This window comes from Leptonychotes weddellii, chromosome 9, assembly GCF_054177405.1.
Source record: "Leptonychotes weddellii isolate Sample4059 chromosome 9, ASM5417740v2, whole genome shotgun sequence".
NCBI lineage: Eukaryota > Metazoa > Chordata > Mammalia > Carnivora > Phocidae > Leptonychotes > Leptonychotes weddellii.
In genome coordinates, this window is record NC_138377.1 from 76,373,538 (window position 1) to 76,394,311 (window position 20,774).

General features: G+C 37.9%; 1 protein-coding gene and 1 pseudogene across 6 annotated transcripts in view; one reads left to right on the plus strand and one right to left on the minus strand.

Moving 5' to 3' along the window:
* FRMD5 (FERM domain containing 5) overlaps positions 1 to 20,774 on the minus strand; it is a 238,294-nt gene that overhangs the window by 110,214 nt on the left and 107,306 nt on the right. The window lies entirely within an intron of this gene.
* Positions 16,231 to 16,304, plus strand: LOC115941289 (U4 spliceosomal RNA; annotated as a pseudogene).

The window sequence follows — 20,774 nt, forward strand, 5'->3', positions numbered from 1 at the left end:
TTATTTATAATAGCCAAAAAATAGAAACAATTTAAATAGCCACCAACTGATGAGTGGATCAACAAAATGTGGGATAGCCATACAAAGGAACATTATTCTGCCATAAAAATGAACTACTGATATATGTTACAACATGGATGAATCTTACAAACATTATGCTAATTAAAAGTCACCAGACACAAAAAGCTACATATTGCATGATTCCATCTATATGAAATGTCTAGAACAGGCAAATCCACAGAGAGAAAAAGTAGATTAGTGGTTTCCAGGGACTGGGGGAATGGGACAATGGGGAAATCTGGAGTGACTGCTAACTGGTATGAGATTTCTTTTTTGCAGTGATGAAAATTTTATGGAATTACATAGTGTACAACTTTGTGAATATTCTAAAAATCACTGAACTGTACACTTTAAGTGAATTTTATGATATGTGAAATATATATACATATCAAGATTGCTAAGCAGCTGTGAGTTCAGATGACCTGTATTTTGTTCTCCATCTATTGAGGATGGAATCATGGCTTCCTCAGGCTATAAGAAGTCATACAAGTCAGATTGTGGGAGTCACCCTGAGTAGGGAATTGGCAAGACAGGCATGACAGAGAGTGAAAAGAATGAATAGCACATCATTGAAATGGATATCTATAAAAGCCCAGGCTCTTTCAAAACCTAATAGTAAAATGCAAACAATCCAATCAGAAAATGGGCAAAAAAATATGAACAGACATTTCACCAAAGAGAATACGTAGGTGGTAAATAAGCACATAAAAGGATGTTCAATACCATGAGCCAGTAGGGAAATGTAAATTAAAACCACAATGAGGTATCACTACACATCTCTCAGAATGACTCATAGAAAATAATGACAACACTAAATGCTGGTGAGGATGCAAAGAATCTGGATTATTTATACATTGTTGGTAGGAATGTAAAACGGTATAGATACTCTGGAAAATAGTTTGGCAGTTTCTTATAAAACTACACACAAATTACCATACAACCTAGCAATTGTACTTCTGGGCATTTATCCCAGAAAAATGAAAACCTATGTTCACACAAAAACCTTTACACAAATGTTCATAACAGCTTTATTCATAGTAACTGAAAACTGGAAACAGCCCAGACATACTTTAACAGGTAGTGGTTAAGCAAACTGTGTTATACCATGGAATATTACTGGGCAATAAAAAGAAAATTATTGTTACATATAACAACCTGGATGGATCTCCAAGGAATGATACTGAGTGAAAAACACCAATTCCAAAAGGTTACATATGGTATGATTTCATTTGTATGAGATTCTTTAAAATGATAAAAGTTATAAAAGTAGAGAATAGATTAGTGGTTGCCAGGAGTCAGAGATGGGAGAAAAGGAGAGAAGATGGTTATAAAAAAGCAATAAGAGGAATCCTTGTGGTGACAGAAATGTTCTGTAACTTGAATGTATCCCTGTCAATATTCTGGTTGTGAGACTGTACTATATTTTTGCAAGATGTTATTATTGGGGGAAACTGGGTAAAGGATACATTGGATCTCTCTATATTATTTTTTACAACTTCATGTGAATCTAAAATTATCTTAAAATAAAGTTTAATTAAAAAATAGTTCAGGTTGGGGGCGCCTGGGTGGCTCAGTTGTTAAGCATCTGCCTTCGGCTCAGGTCATGATCTCAGGGTCCTGGGATCGAGCCCCACATCGGGCTCCCTGCTCCGCAGGAAGCCTGCTCCTCCCTCTCCCACTCCCCCTGCTTGTGTTCCCTCTCTCACTGTGTCTCTCTCTGTCAAATAAATAAACAAAATCTTAAAAAAAAAATAGTTCAGTTTGGGCTGGAGGCAAGCCAACCCAAAATCTGATGTGCAGTTTTCACATCTATAATATAGGGATTACAATACCTACTAAGGGGAATTTAAAATATATATATGTAAAGTGAGTAGATGCTGAAACACAAAGTCTCTTCATGATAAATGACAGTTTACTATACCATCTACCATTATTGAAATGGCTCAGCAACTGCAAATGGGCAGCCATGTCCAGAAGATTTGTTATCAAGGACTCTAAATTCATAAAGTACATTCATGATACCTAAAACCCCCCAAAAAAACAGATCCCCCACCCACGTGCAAACTGGGCCCTCTCAGTGAGAGACTTCTGTTTAAGAATGCTATAAATCATAAAAGAATGGATCTAATATTTACATGAGTCAGAGAACTACATTTCAGGGTCAGCTCTAGCACAGAAGTTAGCCAAACTGGCTCTGGAGCCAGACTGCCTGGATTTGAATGCCACCTCATCAATTACTGACCACATGACTTTAAGCAAAACAAGTGGGTCTCTAGGTCTCAGCTTCCTCCTGTATTATAAGAATCAAAGAGATAATACATATACATTACTTCAGCACAGTGCTCTATAAGTACTCAATAAACGGCAATTGTTACTAGCAATTACAAGGGGCTACAATAATTAACTAGTGTGGTCCAACCTTTCCCGCACAGAAGGAATCCCTTCAACATTCCCAACATCTTACCCAATCTTACTTAAACATATCTGGTGATGGGGAACTCAATGCTTTTCAACGCAAGCAAGTCCAATTTTAGGCAGCTGCAACCGCTAGAAAGTTGTTCCTTCTATTTTTAATCCAAATCTTTCCTTTAACTTCCAAACATTAGTCTTGGTTCTGCCTTTTCAAGCTATGAAAAATGTCTGGGTCCTCTTCCACACAGCATGTCACATGTTTGGCACCTGCTATCTCATCATGTAGCACTTCTGGAAACTAGTCTGGTCCTCTCGAGTCCTGGGACTTAGGACACATCTCTCTGAGCCTTCTTCCTCATCTCAAAAGTTGGAGTTCCAGATTAAACCATCTCTAAGGTGTTTCCTCCCAGCGGGGGGACATGTTATCTCTCCTCACCCCCTTGCTTGCCAACCTTTGAGTGTGCCTCAGTTGGTTAACATCCTTCTTAAAATGTCATCCCCAGAATGGAACACAAAACTCAAGTTCTGGCAATAACGGCCAAACATACTGTTAAACACTCTCCTCCCCATTTAATGCAACTTAATATAAGCATTTGGAGCTAACATTTTAGCACTATGCTTTATGGTGAGCTTATAGCTAAGTAAAACTTCTGGATCTTTTTGCTGTAAAATTCTATCTTCTCCATCCTGTATACCCAAAGCTGATTTTTGGAATCAACGATCAGGATTTTTCTATTTATTTCTGTTTAATGTCAGTTTTTGAAACTTATCCCATCATTTCAGCCCATGAAGCTTTCGTTGAATCTTTTTTTTAAAAAAAGATTTTATTTATTTATTTGACAGAGAGATCCCAGGACTCTAGGATCATGACCCAAGCCAAAGGTAGATGCCCAACTGACTGAGCCACCCAGGCACCTGCTTTGGTTGAATCCTAATTGTGTCATTCATTGTATTATTAGTGAAGGTACATGGATCATATCCTTATCAGGAAAACATGAAAAATATTCCACCACATACAAAAGTGCTTATATGCAAAAACTGCTTCCTTACTGTTAATGTTGGATTTTTTAAAAAGATATTTCTTAAGAGTCTGTTGTACAAACTGACTGAAAACATGTTTTGGTTCTTTCAACCTCATTAGTTCTCTTTTACTGATCCTAAAACCTAGCAGTTCTAAGTGTGACATAAAACAGTCAAAACAAAGAACACAGTATGCATCTCCATGTGCTGGGACTGCCTGATGGAAGAGCAACCAATCCACACTACCCTGCAAATGTTTGCACCTTCTTGCTACTTATAACAAGTGACTGAATAACTCTCCTTTGTTAATTAAAGAGGGGATTTGGGGGGCGCCTGGGTGGCTCAGTCGTTAAACGTCTGCTTTCGGCTCAGGTCAGGATCCCAGGGTCCTGGGATCGAGCCCCACATCGGGTTCCCTGCTTGGTGGGAAGCCTGCTTCTCCCTCTCCCTCTGCCCCTGCTTGTGTTCCCTCTCTCACTGTGTCTTTCAAATAAATAAATAAAATCTTAAAATAAAATAAAGAGGGGATTTTGAAGCATAGCTAGACTACCTTGTCCTCCTGAGGTGTAAAAGGTTATTTTGGAAATTTACTGTCATAGACAATTTAACAAGTTTTAAAAAGCTTTAGAATTTGTTATTGTTTGCCTCCATTATTAAAGCTGTGTGTGTTTGCTTCTGTAGGACTCCCAAATTAACCATGTTACATTCCTCTACATCATACTAATGTCCATATGACTGTGTTCAGATTCTAAGAAGTTCATTTCATTAATTGGATTATGATTGTAAATGACAGATTCTGGCCCTTTCAAAGCTAAAATTGTCCCAAATTTTTGTTAACAAAAAAGTAGTCTATGCTTTTTATTACCTATAAATTATACCTCAAGAAAATTTTAAAAATGAAAAACATAGGAAAATAGGTTCCTTTCAGGTAAATCTCGGTATTTCTCTCGCTGTTGCATATTTCCTCTATATTCTCTAAATCTACAGGGACTTGTGATTAATATTATCTTTTTAACAGTAAAATTTTATCGACCACCTACTACCATGCTGACATGTTCATAAGAGCAAAAATGCAAAACATCACAGACATTAGAATCTTGACCCACTTCAAATCCTTGACCTTGTCTCGCTGCATAATTTCACTCCTGGTTTTCTCTGTAGGCTTTACAAGGGCTGACCCCACTGTTCACAAGAGTCACTCCATGATGACTGCTCTTGGCCTGGTCTCAAATTGATAGCATGAACTCTTCAAGCCATTCCCTCTTCACGGGCCCACATCCTTACCAGAAAAAATGGGTCCTCTATGATGCCAATTCATATGAAATTTTTTTAACTTGGTAGAATTTTGTGGTCCATAACAATAAAACATTAGTAGGTACTGTGTGCTAGACCATGGGGATATGCAATGATATAATACAGTATTTGTTAAAATGGGATTCTCTCTGTAACCTATTCTACTCATCAATAATCCAAACACTATGCTTTCAAAAGAGACAAGAGGGGCACCTGGGTGGCTCAGTTGGTTAAGCAACCAACTCTTGATTTCAGCTCAGGGTTGTGAGATCTGGCCCCGTCTAACATGGAGCCTGCCTAAGATTCTCTCTCTCCCTCTGCTCCCCCCGCCACACAAAAAAATAATAAAAATAAATTTTAAAAAGACAAGAACCTCAGGCCTCATTCTAAAATATCTTCTTCAAGTCTGGCCTATATACCCTTTGTAACTAGATTCTCTGAACTGGAAAATGGGAACCAATTAGTCTGCTTCATAGATAAGTCACTGCACCCTAACTCCATAAGCATTAACAAGTTTATCTGTAAAATGAGTCGGTTAGACTAGATCACTGATTTTTCAATGTGCATGCTCAGACTCATAGGAGCCCCCCAAAAAAGTAATATTGGGCCTGGAAGTTACTTTTATTTCAAAAAGCTTATTTGCTACATTATCTAAATAAAAGGACAGATTTTTTTCTGAGCTGGAATTATGGTCCTAATCATCATTTTTCTCATGTTGACTAGAAATCCTGGCTGGCTTTGATCAATAAAATTGGAAACAAATGCATTATTACTTAATGTAGACTAGTAAATCTTTCAAAATTTGGAGACCATGGGAAACAAAATTAATTAAAAAGTCTTTGGCAAAGATCACTGAATTATTCTTTCAGCCAATTATTGTGTACTTACCTGCACCAGGTTCTCCTCTAGGCCTGAGGGTTATAAGGATAACACTGAGAAGTTCATGGTACAGTCCCATGAAGGGGATGATCTCTTAGGTGCCTTCCATCTGCAATATGGAAGGTCTGCTTATGTGGTAAGGGGAAGTTGGCCACTGATGGTACTCTTGTTTCATTTTATGATTGTTCCCTTAACTGTAGTTAGGCTATAAGAAGGTTTTAAAACTTGCTCACTTGCTGCCTGCTTTTCATAATAATGTCAGCTTTTAAGCGATCACCAGACATTCCTAGGTCTACATTTCAGAAGTCTAGAACTTAAACCATAAGCACCAAGGAAATGAGAGTATTAGGATCCCTCTTGAGGCTACAGGCCATAGGAAGGGCTGGGACAACTCAGGATGATGAATAGTCAGCTTCTCTCTGTCCCGGCCTTAGTACAAACAAATCTTGATGGGAAAGCATGATTCTTAGGTTCTGAGTAGTACAAAATAGAACATGTTTGTTTCTTCCCACTGCATAATAAATCTCTTAAAAACTACACAGGCCTTGGAAGGTCACTAGACATTGCTGGTTTGAAACAGAGCCATCATTCATCGGCCCAGAAAAACGTCATCTCCCTGGCTTGGAGAGCAACAATTTTCAAGTATTGGATGGGAAGTAAGGTCTTAACCAAGTAGACTTCAAACTGTAAATTCTAAAGTGGTGTTGATTTTAATGGAAAATAAATAAATTACTTCCAACAAGATGCTGCTTAACCCTTGAATAGTCATAGTTTATCACAGATATTAAAGGATGTAAGTTTCTTAAGCCTCTATTTCCAGAGTTTAAGCATTATAAAAGAACAAGTATTCCCCCTCTTAATTTTTTAAAAGATTTATTCATATGAGAGAGAGAGAGTGGGGGGATGATAAGTCACTGCACCCTAACTCCATAAGCATTAACAAGTTTATCTGTAAAATAGATAGGTGATCTAGTCTAACCGACTAGGTTGAGGGAGAGAATTCTCAAGCAGACTCCCCACTGTGAGCAGAGCCCAATGTGGGGCTTAATCTTACGACCCTGAGATCATGATCTGAGTTGAAACCAAGAGTCAGACATTCAACCAACTGAGACACCCAGGCACCCCTCCCCCTCCTAATTTAAGTGAGCTCTGACCCAACCTGCTTTTTGACACTTGTAATAAAAAACATTCAATGGCAAATACTTAGCTGATGGCATAAAAAGAGTACACTACCCTCTTTAGACAGTACTTGCCTTTTATTTATTTTTTTTTTAAAGATTTTATTTATTTATTTGAGAGAGAGAATGAGAGACAGAGAGCACGAGAGGGAAGAGGGTCAGAGGGAGAAGCGGATCCCCCGCTGAGCAGGGAGCCCGATGTGGGACTCGATCCCGGGACTCCAGGATCATGACCTGAGCCGAAGGCAGTCGCTTAACCAACTGAGCCACCCAGGCGCCCAGTACTTGCCTTTTATATAGGTTCCAAACATATCAAAGAAAACAAACATGTACGTGTCCATGGAATCATTCAGAGTTATCTCCCCCTTGTATCTTCTTTTAGACCCATTTCTTCTACAGAAGTTTCATATGGAAAGGAGTGAGCCAACTCGAAAACCAACTATCTAAATTCAATTATTCACTCCCCTGGTATGAGAGCAGGAACTTGTGAGAACACAAGCCCTAACAGGCAGAAGGAAATAATCTGAAAGATGAAAAGCTCTATGAACAAGTACAAAGGTTTCCCGATTGTAAAACAATATTCCAGTCATCTCTCAGTCTGAGATGCCCAGAAATGGGTATCTGAGATTAGCCCATGCTTGTCATCAGAAATCTCAATTCTAGCCATCACATATACTCTTAGAAATACCCAATTCATCTGTGTGGCTGGCACAGATTTGCTTTTGGATACAGACTGCTGTAGGGAAAAGTTGTGATGTCTGAAATCACAACACTCTTGCCCTGATTCTTTCTCCAGAAAACGTTTCTTTTACTCACTGTCCTGGAACATTCTTCCTGGGGAGATCTATCTATAAGCCATAGATGACAGGTTATAGCATATCCATGTCAATGGGTAACTGAACACAGTTTAGGAGTAAACTGTCATTACCTATCATGGCTTACCGTTCAAGTAAATCAAAGAAGCTACCCTTTACTTAAAACACACACACACACACACACACACACACACACACACACATGATTATTTTCCTTTTCTTCCTAGGAATCATGATGTACTATTCTGTGATGGAAGATATTACTAGAGTGGCTGAGGTTTTGTTTGAGAAAAATCATTACAAAGAAATGGGAATTTCTTTAAGCATTCCTAAATAAAGGAGGAAACATTCAACTGCATTAACAGTCAAAAATATTAATTAAAACTATACAAGCCTGCAAAAAGAAATGACAAAAGACCAATTCTTTTTTTTTTTTTTTAAGATTTTGTTTATTTATTTGATGGAGAGAGAGAGACAGCGAGAGAGGGAACACAAGCAGGGGGAGTGGGAGAGGGAGAAGCAGGATTCCCACGGAGCAGGGAGCCTGATGCGGGGCTTGATCCCAGGACCCTGGGATCATGACCTGAGCCGAAGGCAGACGCTCAATGACTGAGCCACCCAGGCACCCCTACAAAAGACCATTTCTGATATATTAAATTGGCAAAGTTTGGAAAGGCAATTCTGTTCTTGGCACACTTTTATATTGAGCATTTTGGCTATAGGTGCCCAAAATTTTACAATGCTTATAACCTTACTCAGTAATTCTAATTTAGGGGCATTTATTTTAAAGAAATAATCAGATACATAAAGATTTATAAATATAAATATTCATCTCAAGGTTTTTATAATTGGAAAATCTATTTTTTATAGAAATAATAGTCCAGGGGTGCCAGGGTGGCACAGCTCTTGGTTTCAGCTCAGGTCGTGATCTCAGGGTCATGGGATCAAGTCCTGCATTGGGCTCCCTCCTTAGTTGAGAGTCTGTTTCTCCCTCTCCCTCTCCCCTGCTTGTGCTCTAAAATAAATAAATAAATCTTTAAAAAAAAAAGAACAAGGAGTCCTTTATGACTCTATATATAGCCTGAATTTTGGTAGGCTACTATTACAAAAGCCCATGATAAGACTGATGCTTGTCTAAATTCATCAAACAAACTGGAGGAGTGATCCAAGAATCTCTATAGCACAGTTTTATACACAGAGTTCTCTTATACTGTCACATGTTATTGATGCTAACTAAATGATACCTGGTGGCAAACTCCAGTGACTAAAAACTTGCAGTTTTTGCAAAATTGGAAATTTTCCATGATCCAGAGGATTTAACCAAGCTTCAAGGAATGACAGCCCAGTCAATAAGCACTCAGCAAGTCCCTCAGGCCTCTGATTTTGGGGAAAGAACATATTTTCACATGGATAAGCAATTCTTGGACACTTATATATGTATTGGGAACCATCACACATATTTTGAAGGAGGCATTCACATCTTTTAAAAAAAGTCTACACATGATCTTTCATTGAATGCTTAAGAATAACCTTCTTAAGTACATTCTTGTGAAGCATTTTAACATGGATCCTTTAAAAAAAAAGAAGTATTACATATTTCTCGTACTGAGCTGATAGCTTTATAGCATGGTGAAATGAATCGTTTCTCATTAATTTTTGCTTTTTTCTACTGCTATTGTAGCCAAACTAGATCAACTATGCAGTGAGCTCGTCAACTATTGTTCAATAACTCAACATTATAACAAAAAATTCAAATGGCCAAATTGGACTTTGAAGTTAACAGCCTGTCTTAAATATATCAGTTACAGAGTATTAAATATCCACATAATTTGGAACCTCCTGGAAACTAACCAGGTAAAATTGATGTGGTTGTTGCCTTTTATGAGCAAGTGACATTCTGCAGTAGACTGGGGACGAACTTCAAGAGAAAGATGGCAAGATCTTGACTTTCACATCAAACCCTACAAAGATTTAACTTGTCTAACTCTGAGTGTGAAATATGTGGGTGGTCAGACTTGATCCAAAGGAAGACACCCTGACCTGAATGTAAAGGAGACACTCAGACCCAGCAGGAGGGACAGTGGTGCTCCTGCTGGACTCTAACACTCTACCATTTCCCCAGGATAGATCCGATTTGACTCTACCTGCCAGAAGGGATGCAAATAACTTCTTACATATACTGTATCACAAAGTAAATAATCAGGTAAATAACTGCAAAATTAAAAAAAAAAATAGACTGTGCAGCATGTTGAAGTTCAAGGCCAAAAGAAATTTGATGATTCAAATAATTGAAAATATTGATGGGAAAATGTTAACTTCTCACATTTTAATCAGAATGATTAGAGTTTAAAAAATTCAAAAATGTGATCATCATTAACAAATATAGTAAGTATTTTTCCTTTGAACAGAGAAGGGAGAAAATTAAGTGACTGGATGTGCTAAAGTAACTAAGTCAATAAAGTTCCTTCAAATACTGCTTATTATTGGACAGAGAAAAGTAGACATGAAAAATTTTTAATTTCATTAGAAAAAAATTATAAAACACCTGCTATGGAAATTAAACCTGTGCTAGGCTTCATGAAGATTATGAAGACGAGAAAGATTTCTCTAAAAGTTACCATGATGTATATATCCTTAAACAACAAAAGGTAGCCACTGCAGACTTAGGTTAACTATTCATAGCTTACACATTACATGCATATGTTATAGACTATGGTAGAAAATCCCCCAAGCTATTCATTTGCAAAGCAAAAAATAAGACTATTGAGAAAATGAGAGCAGAGGGGCAGGGGCAGAGGGGCAAGAACAGATCTAAATTCTTTTATTTTCTAAGGGCAAATGCTGATTATTTTCCAACTAGATTTTTTAAAGAGTCAAAAGTCATGTTAACTTTTTTTTTAATGTAGTTTTCTCCTTTTTACTCTAGAAAGGGAATATCTCTTCCAAATCCTATATCCTGTAACCATTTTTTTCTAAGGGTTTAAAGAACACCATCTAGCCCATGTAGATCTAGGCTTACATGATCCAACCCTACCATTTACCCTAAATTCAAACAAGGTGGAAAGGATTATCTCAAAAAAAGATTTTGTATAAAAATGTCAAAGAGGACTTCCTATAAAATAGTTCAATGATCACAAGTAAAAGCATGTCACTGTCCTAAAATTCACATGGAGATAGATGGTGGTGATGGCTCTACATTACGAATGTGTTTAATACTACTGAACTGTATACTTAAATGGTCAAGGTAGTAAGATTTATGCTACCTGTATTTTATCACAAATTTTAAAACTGAGGAAAAGAGTAAATGGGAGAGGTCTAAAAGGCAGTGGACTATTCAAGAGAGTTCAAGAGAGAAGATAGGACTAGAGATAGACATTTAAGAGTCTTCTGACATAGGAGTATTATTTTGTACCACTGCCTGGTATGCTTATTAATGGGGTACTTGCCTCATTTTCTTTACTTAAAAAAAAAGCTTACAATCTGTTAATTTCTGAGCCCAACATGGGGCTCAAATTCACGACCCTGAGATCAAGAGTTACACGCTCTACTGACTGAGCCAGTGGTGCCCTCAGATTGTAAGCTCTTAAAGGACAATGGGATGAATGCCTTACTCCTCTATTTGTCCCATGCAGCATTAGGACAACACCTCTAATAGGTGTTCAACAAATATTTATAAAAATTGAACTGGGATGATGGCAGATTAGGAGGACCCTAGGCTCACCTCCTCCTATGACTACATCTAGATAATTATCAAATCATCCTAAATACCCCAGAAATTGACCTGAAGACGGGCAGAACTCCACAACTAAAGGTAGAGAAGAGGCCACACTAAAGAAAGTAGGAACTATGGAGACACATTTTGGAAGAGAAACAGATAGTTGCTGTGGTGGGGAGGGAGCTATGGTTACAGAGAAGGGCAAGAGACAAACTAACACAGAGGGGAGTGCACAGGGAAAACGAATCCGCATAGCAGTTGGCTTGGAATGTGAGAGGGCCTAAGTTTGGTGAGTTCTTGCACCCAGCGGGGCTTAAGCCTGGATTTTTAAAGGTCAGTGAGTATGACTGGGATAGTGCCAGGAGGTCACTGCCCTGCTCTTGGAGAAAAGGCAGGAAAACAACCTGCAGACATACAGTGTGGAAACAGCAATCTGAAGAGTACCTGGGGCACACAGTGGGGAGGTTATTCTCTCATCTCAGAGCATGTCCCAAAGAGACAGATGATATATCCAATCAAGGATTAGTATCCAAAATATATAAAGAACTCAACACCCAAAAACCAAATAATTCAATTAAAACATGGGCAGAAGACACTAACAGACATTTCTCCAAAGAAGACATACATATGGCCAACAGACACATAGAAAGATGCTCAACTTCACTCATCATCAGGAAAATGCAGATGAAAACTACAGTGAGATATCACTTCACACCTGTCAGAATGGCTAAAATCAACAACACAAAAAAGTGTTGGCAAGGATGTGGAGAAAAACAAATTCTCTTGCACTGTTGGTGGGAATGCAAACTGGTACAGCAACTTTGGAAAACAGTATGGAGTTTCCTCAACAAGTTAAAAACAGATCTACTTTATGATCCAGCAATCACACTACTGGGTACTTAACCAAAGAATAAAAAATTGCTAATTCAGGGATACATGCATCCCTATGTTTATTGTAGCATTATTTATAATAGTCAAATTATGGAAGCTTCCCAAGTATCCATTGATTGATGAATGGATAAAGAAGATGAGGGGGAGCCTGGGTGGCTCAGTCGGTTAGGCATCCAACTCTTGATTTCACCTCAGGTCACAATCTCAAGGTCATGAGATCGAGTCCCATGCCGAGCTCTGCACTGGGTGTGGAGCCTGCTTAAGATTCTCTTTCTCTCTCTCCCCTCCCCCCCATGTTCTCTCTCTCTCTTAAAAAAAAAGAATAAAATAAAAAAGAAGATGTGGTGTGTATATACACGTGCACACACACACACACATAGATAAAATGGGATATTATTCAGCCATAAAAAAGAAGGAAATCTTGCCATTTGCAACGACATGGATGGAGCTAGAGAGCATAATGCTAAGCAAAATAAGTCAGTCAGAGAAAGACAAATACCATATGATTTCACTCAGATGTGGAACTTAAGGAACAAAACAAGTGAGCAAATGGGAAAAAAGGTGAAAAAGAGAAAGACAAATTAAGAAATAGACTCTTAACTATAGATAACAAATGGATGGTTATGGGGGGGCGACGGGTGAAATAGGTAATGGGGATTAAGGGGGGCACTTGTGATGAGCACCAGGTGATGTATGGAATTGTTGAATCACTGTATTGTATACCTGAAACTAATATAACACTGTATGCTAATTAACTGGAATTAAAATGCTAAGAATTGTTGTGGTTTTTTTTTAAGATTTTATTCATTCATTTGACAGAGAGAGCACAAGCAGGGGGAGCTGCAGAGGGAGAAGGAGAAGCAGGCCCCCGCTGAGCAGGGAGCCCGATGTGGGGCTCGATCCCAGGACCCCGGGTTCATGACCTGAGCCAAAGGCAGATGCTTAACTGACTGAGCCACCCAGGTGCTCCAAAATTTTAAGAATTTTAAAAAATAAAGTATGTAAGTAGGGATTTAAAAAATTGAACTGAATCTGAACACTAAAGAGAGAACCTTTAGTCCTTCTCCACCTAGTATACCTAGACTCGATATTTACAGATTTATCCTAAATCCTGACTGATCATTTTGGCTCATTTGTAAATGAGAGGTCAGAGGTTTGCAGCTACACCATAATGTCTGTATTTCAGAATCCATTTTACTACATGAACACCATCCAATAAAAAGTTCAAGCCAGAACGTGCCTTTTTTTGTTGTTGTTCACTCAGCTCCAGACTCTCCTTGTATACCCACTCCCTCCTGAGAACCCTGGCACAGAGTTTCACAGCCAAAAATAAGGCACAAGGTCAAGCAGTGCTCCCTATGCAGGGAGGATATTCCCTCCCTTCCTTTTGGAAACACTTCAACTAACCCTGTTTTAGTTTGGCTGCTTTGCCTCATTTCAAAAATATTTCATTATACTCTATAGCCCTTCCCTGGATGCCCTAGTTAATTAAGTTTACATAATTTCCTACTGATTAGTTTTGAACAGCTTGTTCTGGATTTTTCTCTCCTTTAATTTTCAGCCTTTACTGACTGCTTAAAATCCTCAACTACAAACTGAGGAAAGTATGTGTTACCACAAAGATCACTCTCCTAACACCATGAAAAGCAAATGAGCACTATGATCTTTAAGAGATCTGAGATCGTCTGTTCCAGGAAACAAAGAGACTGGTAGGTGAAACCCAGCAATAAGCCAGTGATAATAAATGCAAAAAAGTCACTAGTTATATTCTTTCACATACAAACTATGGTCCATTCCTATACTAATACATTTCACATTTACTAAGATCCTTTGAGATTCTTTCTCTGGGTTTAAGAACTCAGAGGATTAATAAACAAATTACTAGTACATGCTCAAAAATTATGCTCAAGCTGATTTATATCCCTCCTCGAATAGAATTCTTAACTGACATTTTGTCTTTGTTTTTGTGCCATAAAAGAATGGCCTATAGGGTATTGAAAAATCCATTAATTTTGGCCATCTTTGTGGCTGATGTGAATTGCCACACAACCAGTGGAAATTTCTAATAATGAATATGGTCAAAATTAATGGGTCAGCTGTGCCACAGTCTGGTCCATCTGCTGCATATACACAGCCTCAGAGGACAATGAGGAAGGAAAATGAACCCAAAACGTCAACACCAATATCCTAAGGCCTTTCGTGATCCAAGAAATAGCAATAGGCTTTAAAATTGCACTGAAATCTGCTTTTCTCATAAATTCTTTAATTTTCTTGGCACTTTGGGGACAACATAACAATAAATGGTCATTTTTAAGACCAAAGTTTCATGCAATGTTTTTTCTTGTTCCTGTTAACTCTATAAAATAAAGTCCCCCTTTATCCACTAGTCCACATCAGAACACAGAAAGGAAAAGTGAGTTTCAACATTGCAGCGAATCTTCAAATACACTCTATCCACTAATCAAGAATAAATCTGCAATGGCAAAAAACAAATGTATTTTCATTTTTTATCTTTTTATTATGATGTTCAGTTAGCCAACATATAGTACATCACAAATGTATTTTTAAAAAGTACTCTCAGGTGACTTTTCTGGTGGTGAGATCCCCTCCACTCCATATACTGAACTACTGTAGATCAGCCAGGATTCTTGCTATGTAACCATCAGTCTTCCTCTCTGGAGGGACCAGTGTTTTATCTCTGGTGATTTTGTCCATAACTGACAGCCAAATGTGCTGACTTTTCAGAAACGTGCTTCGTACAAATTTCATTCCAGTGTTCTTTTATTTCTGTTGAAGACTACCTTGTTTCATGTGCCAAGAAACACTCTAAGATGGGAGGGTTTTTAGAATTTATTTTTAAAAATCAGCTTCCACATGCAGTATGCAGATTTTTTAAAACCCAGACATATATAATCGCTTCCTGAAAGCATAGCTGAAGGTCGTATTATGCAGTGATGAGATGTCAAGCAAAGAAATACACACATTTCAATTTACAAGCTCACAAGTGTCAGTACTTGGAAAGAAAATTCATAGGCTTGGGAATGAAAGATAAGATATGGAACACTGGCTAATTGGTTAATTCACAAGTATAGCCTCTCCTTGGAACAAGCATAATTCCCATTATGATAAGCACTTTGCAGGTGTGCTGAAGGCAGAAGAGATAAAGTTTGGCAGTTAAGTTAGTGTTTCCCCCAGTGAATTCTGACTCCAACAATGGTACCAAAGGAGTGTGATGCAATTATGAAACTGAATTTCACAGGATTTTTGTGGCTGAAGATACTATGTCAGTGACTCGCTGAAAATGCTCATAATTTATGACAAACGTCTCAAACACTTTCTGATTATATGCTTTAAAAGACAGATTAAAATGCCCTTTTTTAAAAAATTTGGGGCCTATGTGGGCATATATAAATATCACAGGATATTTCATGTGATGATAAAACAGTGAAAGGGAACTGGAAATGTGCAAACTATGTTCAACTATCCTCTCTTCAGGATGCCATGAGGAAGATTAAGACATGCAATCCCAACGAGAAGAGAAGTAAATAAGATGCTCCCAGTACCCTAAACAGCATCCATTTTAAGAGAGAAAAACACTGTGATAAACTCCTTTTAAAATATTCAAAACAATGATCAAGGCTCGATTCCATTTCTCGTGGCAGTCTTACATGGTCACTGGTTGTTACAATATTTTCATGCTATGTGCCTAAATTTTGAGGACAGAAGGGCTCCACATCCCCAGTCTAGCACATTTGTGTCCAACCCGACCACCTCAGCAGTCCTGCACAGGCCTCATGACAGGCTGACATGCCTCTAGCCAAGCTTCAACCCAGCCCAGGTTCCCCCCTCCGCACTGCTTTTATTTCATTGTTCTTAAATGCTTTACTATTTTTACTGTTATCGAGGTGAGAAGTCTTGAATGGTTTACTGTTTAATGCATTTGTTGTGTTAAACATTAAAGACGCTGAGCTTTGCACCGTGGCAGTATCGTAGCCAATGAGGTTTATCCGAGGCGCGATTATTGCTAATTGAAACATTAAAGACGCTGAGATAAAGGTGAACCTGGAATAAAACAAGATCGGTGGGATCAAGCTATGAAAATAATAGAACATTCAAAAACAATGACAAAAGGCAGACAGAGAAAAAAACGTAAAGACATAGCACAGCTTAAAAGGCCATACTGTGTCAAATCAATGGTTCATTCAGTTTATTATCTTCTCTCTGACAGCGGTACTGGGGTAAGTTTTGTGGTAAAGCTTGTCATTCACGCTCTTTGATTTTGTCCTCTAAAGGTTAGAAAGACATCCTAAACATATCTAGCTTTCATTAATAATACATGAAGCCTCTAGTCATAACCTAGTCTTGGATTTGTCAGCATTTCTATCCAGCAAGTTGTTTGTATTTTCTCTTAATTGTTAAAAGGAATCATTCTTCTGTTTTAAAGCGATATGGATTCTAATCCAGACTCCGCCAGTAATTGGGTATTTGACGCTGGGCAAGGTGAATAACATCTGTATCTGCATGTCCCTGTCTATAGAATGAAGGTCATAGACAAAGTAATCAGTGAGGTCCCTCACCACTCTCAAATTTTGACTTGGCTACCAAATGTTAAGAGGATAATAATACACTCATCCTTACATTATACATACCCACTGTTCTGCAAACTGTAATCTCCTCCACCTTTGTTTTCTCTAGACTTCAAAGAATTAGTTTCTCATGGTTGAAAGAGACCTCAAAAATCATATAAGGCAACCTTAGGATGCCTGAATAACCATTACAGAATCCCCTACTAGCTGTCATCTTGCTCCTGTTTGGCTACTGTTATTGATAGAAAATTCTGAGAGCTCCCAAGGCAGCCCAATTTATTTTCAACTAACTCCAATTTTCACATATTATTCTGATATGAATTCAGATATAAATGTTGAAACAAATCTATCTCCTTGCAACTTCCCGCTTCTTCCCTCTGGGGCAAGACAGCAGACCTAAACTTTTTTCTACATGCTCCACATGATAGATCTTCTAATACTGGAAGAAACTATCACATTCCTGTAAGTTTTCTCCCTTCTCTAGGCTAATCACTCGTTAACCTTCATTCCTGTATCATAGTGTTTAATAATTTCATTGGTTGTTCTTCTCTGAACAAACTCCAGCCTTTCAGTGCCTATCTGAAAGTATAACATCCCAGACAGAAACCAACATTTTAGCCATGGGATAGTTAAGTGCTAAGAATTAGTTGCAAGGAGACAGATGTCTTGATATGGGTTGTCAAAATTTAGCGATTTATACTTATGATTTGTTTATTTTACTCTATTACACTTCACTAAAATAGTTTATTTTTAAACTTTTAAAATAAAAATTGTTTTAAAAATTAAAAAAAAAAAGAATAGAAGGATTATATCCTCCTTGTTCCAAACATCCATTTGGATGTTTCTATTAATACAACTAAGATCACATTAACTTATAAGATTTATACTTCCTAATATTTTTAGTGCACTGCTATTCAGCCATATTTTCCCCACCTTATATCTGCAGCTGGATACATATGATGGCTAGAAGCTCAAAAAGAAAGATGCCCACTACAGGTGTTAGGAGACATGCCTCTTATGAACTGTGTGACCTCAGGCAAACAATTTCAATTTCCCATTCCCTGATTTTCTCATTCCTAAATGGAGAGGACAATTCTTCTAAATATCAACAATTTTCTAAATTCCTCTAAATCTGAGCATATTATAAAGATAAATGAGTGGATATAACTATTTTTTTCTTAAGTTAAAAGAATTATGGAAAAAGAGACTGGCAGTTCCTAATGATTAAACATAGAGGTACTATATGATCCAGCAATTCCACTCATAAGTATATACTCAAGAGAAATAAAAATATGTATCCACACAAACACTTGTGCACAATATTCATAGTAACATTATTCATAACAGCCAGAACATAGAAACAATTTAAATAGACATCAACTGATGAATGGATCAACAAAATGTGGGCTATCCATCCAATGGAATATTATTAAGACATAACAATGAATGAAGTACTGATACATGCTACAATGTGGATGAATCTTACATACATTATCCTAGGTAAAACAAGCCAGACACAGAAGGCCACATATTGCATGACTCCATTTACATGAAATGCCCAGAATAGGCAAATCTAAAGAGACAGAAAGGGAAGAGCAGTCTGAGAACTGACTAGAAATGGGTACAAGGTTTCTTTTGGTGATAATAAAAACGTGCTAAATGTGATTGTGGTGATGGCTGCACAACTCAGTGAATGTACTAAAAGCTGCTGAATTTTATGCTTTAAATAGGTGAATCATAGGGTATGTGTTATGTCTCAATAAAGTTGTTCCTTTAAAAGAACCACAGAAATGTAAGACGTTCATTTAATTGTCGTTATGTCTCAGTGAATAATCGACAGCAACTCTAAGAATACTTCCCAGAGTTCCAAAACTCCAAGGTCATCATTCCCACGGGAATTATATTTATAATTCTGCTCAAAGACTGTGGCTACAGTACACAATCTGAGGAAGCAGCATGTGTAAACCAGGGACCAGGATACATCAATGCCTGTGATCTGAGCATAAAGCGATTACCCATGGAAATCTAATATGGCCACAGGGAAATATTCCCATATGCACAAACTTCACTCAACAGCTGCCATTTATATAGATTCTTATTTAACAACTGTAGTCATCAGTTTGTTTTGAGTTTTTAAAAGTGAACAAGTACTCCAAATAAATATTGTAGCCTGCAGAATATTAATTCATTAAACAGATATTATATTAGCACTCTGTCCCAGACCCTAGGAATATAAAGATGAACTGAATCTAATTCTAGCCCTAGAGTTGTTCTAAATGAGAGGCGAATAAGAAAGATAGGAAATGAGATTAGAACTTAAAAAAGGACTTTTTATTTCTGTTCATAGGGTGGACCAAATAACCTGAAAAGCCTTTCCCAACCAAACTCAAAGAAACTCAGAGTACAATATAGCAAATACCCTTTTAAATACATAGCTAAGTTTTCAAGAAAAAAGGGAACTCCTTAGAGGCCAAAATAGAAAATTAAATAAAGGGGCACCTGGGTGGCTCAGTCGTTAAGCGTCTGCCTTCGGCTCAGGTCATGATCCCAGGGTCCTGGGATCAAGCCCCACATCGGGCTCCCTGCTCCGCGGGGAGCCTGCTTCTCTCTCTCCCACTCCCCCTGGTTGTGTTCCCCCTCTCACTGTATCTCTCTCTGTCAAATAAATAAATAAAAATCTTTAAAAAAAATTAAATAAAAAAACAGAAGAGTAAACATATGACCTGACATGATGGCAACCCTGTGGATGGTGGGTATGCAGATACTGGTCTTGAAAATATAAAGGGCCTCACAGGACATGAGAAGCCAAGTAAGAGAGCCTTGGATCAAGCTAAGGAGTTGGGACTTTATCCTGTAGGCTTGGAGTTATAAGAGGATGTAGTAGTAGTTGTCAATTATACCTCAATGAAGCTGGAAAAAAACGTGGGGAAGCAACATGCTCAAATTTTTATTTTAGAGAAATTATTCTAGCAGCAGTATGGCTAATGTATTTGAGGAAAGCAAATGTGGGGAAGAGAGACAAGTTAGAAGACTATTAATAATAGCTAGATTTATTGAGCCCTCGTGTACCAGCACAGAGCTAAGAGCTTTATATGTACTACCTCACTTAATTATTATAACAACTCCACATAGAGATTATTCCCCAATTTGATTCATAATAAACCTGAGACTCTGGTTAAATAACTTGCTCAAGGGGCGCCTGGGTGGCTCAGTCATTAAGCGTCTACCTTCAGCTCAGGTCATGATCCCGGGGTCCTGGGATCAAGCCCCGCATCGGGCTCCCTGCTCTGCGGGAAGCCTGCTTCTCCCTCTCCCACTCCCCCTGTGTTCCCTCTCTCGCTGTCTCTCTCTCTCTCTGTCAAATAAATAAATAAAGTCTTTAAAAAAAATAACTTGCTCAAGTCACATAATTAGGAAGTGGTTAGGTCAGCTATACTGAGTCTGATGATTTCAGTGGAAATTGAAAAGAGGGGTTTAGAAGGTAGAACTGAGAGGACCTGCTGACCAGTTTGCTATGGAAAAGACAGAAAGGAAGGTGTTTAATTGCAATACGTTTAGTACTATCTGTATGTGTTATACAATATAACATTATAAAAGGAATATTGGAGGTTACCCAATAAGCTAAATATAAAATTATCATATGATATAGTAATTCCACTCCTAGATATACATGCAAAAGAACTAAAAACAGGTATCAAACAAATACTTGTCCATGAAGGCTTGTAGCAGCTTTATTTACAATAGCCAAAATGTGGAAACCCAAATGTTTATCAACAGATCAATGGAAAAACGAAATGCGGTAAATCCATACAATGGAATATTGATCAGCTATTAAAAGGAATGAAGCACTACATGCTACAACATGGATGAGCCTTGAAAACTTTATGCCAAGTGAAAGATGCCAACACCAAAGTCCACGTATTAC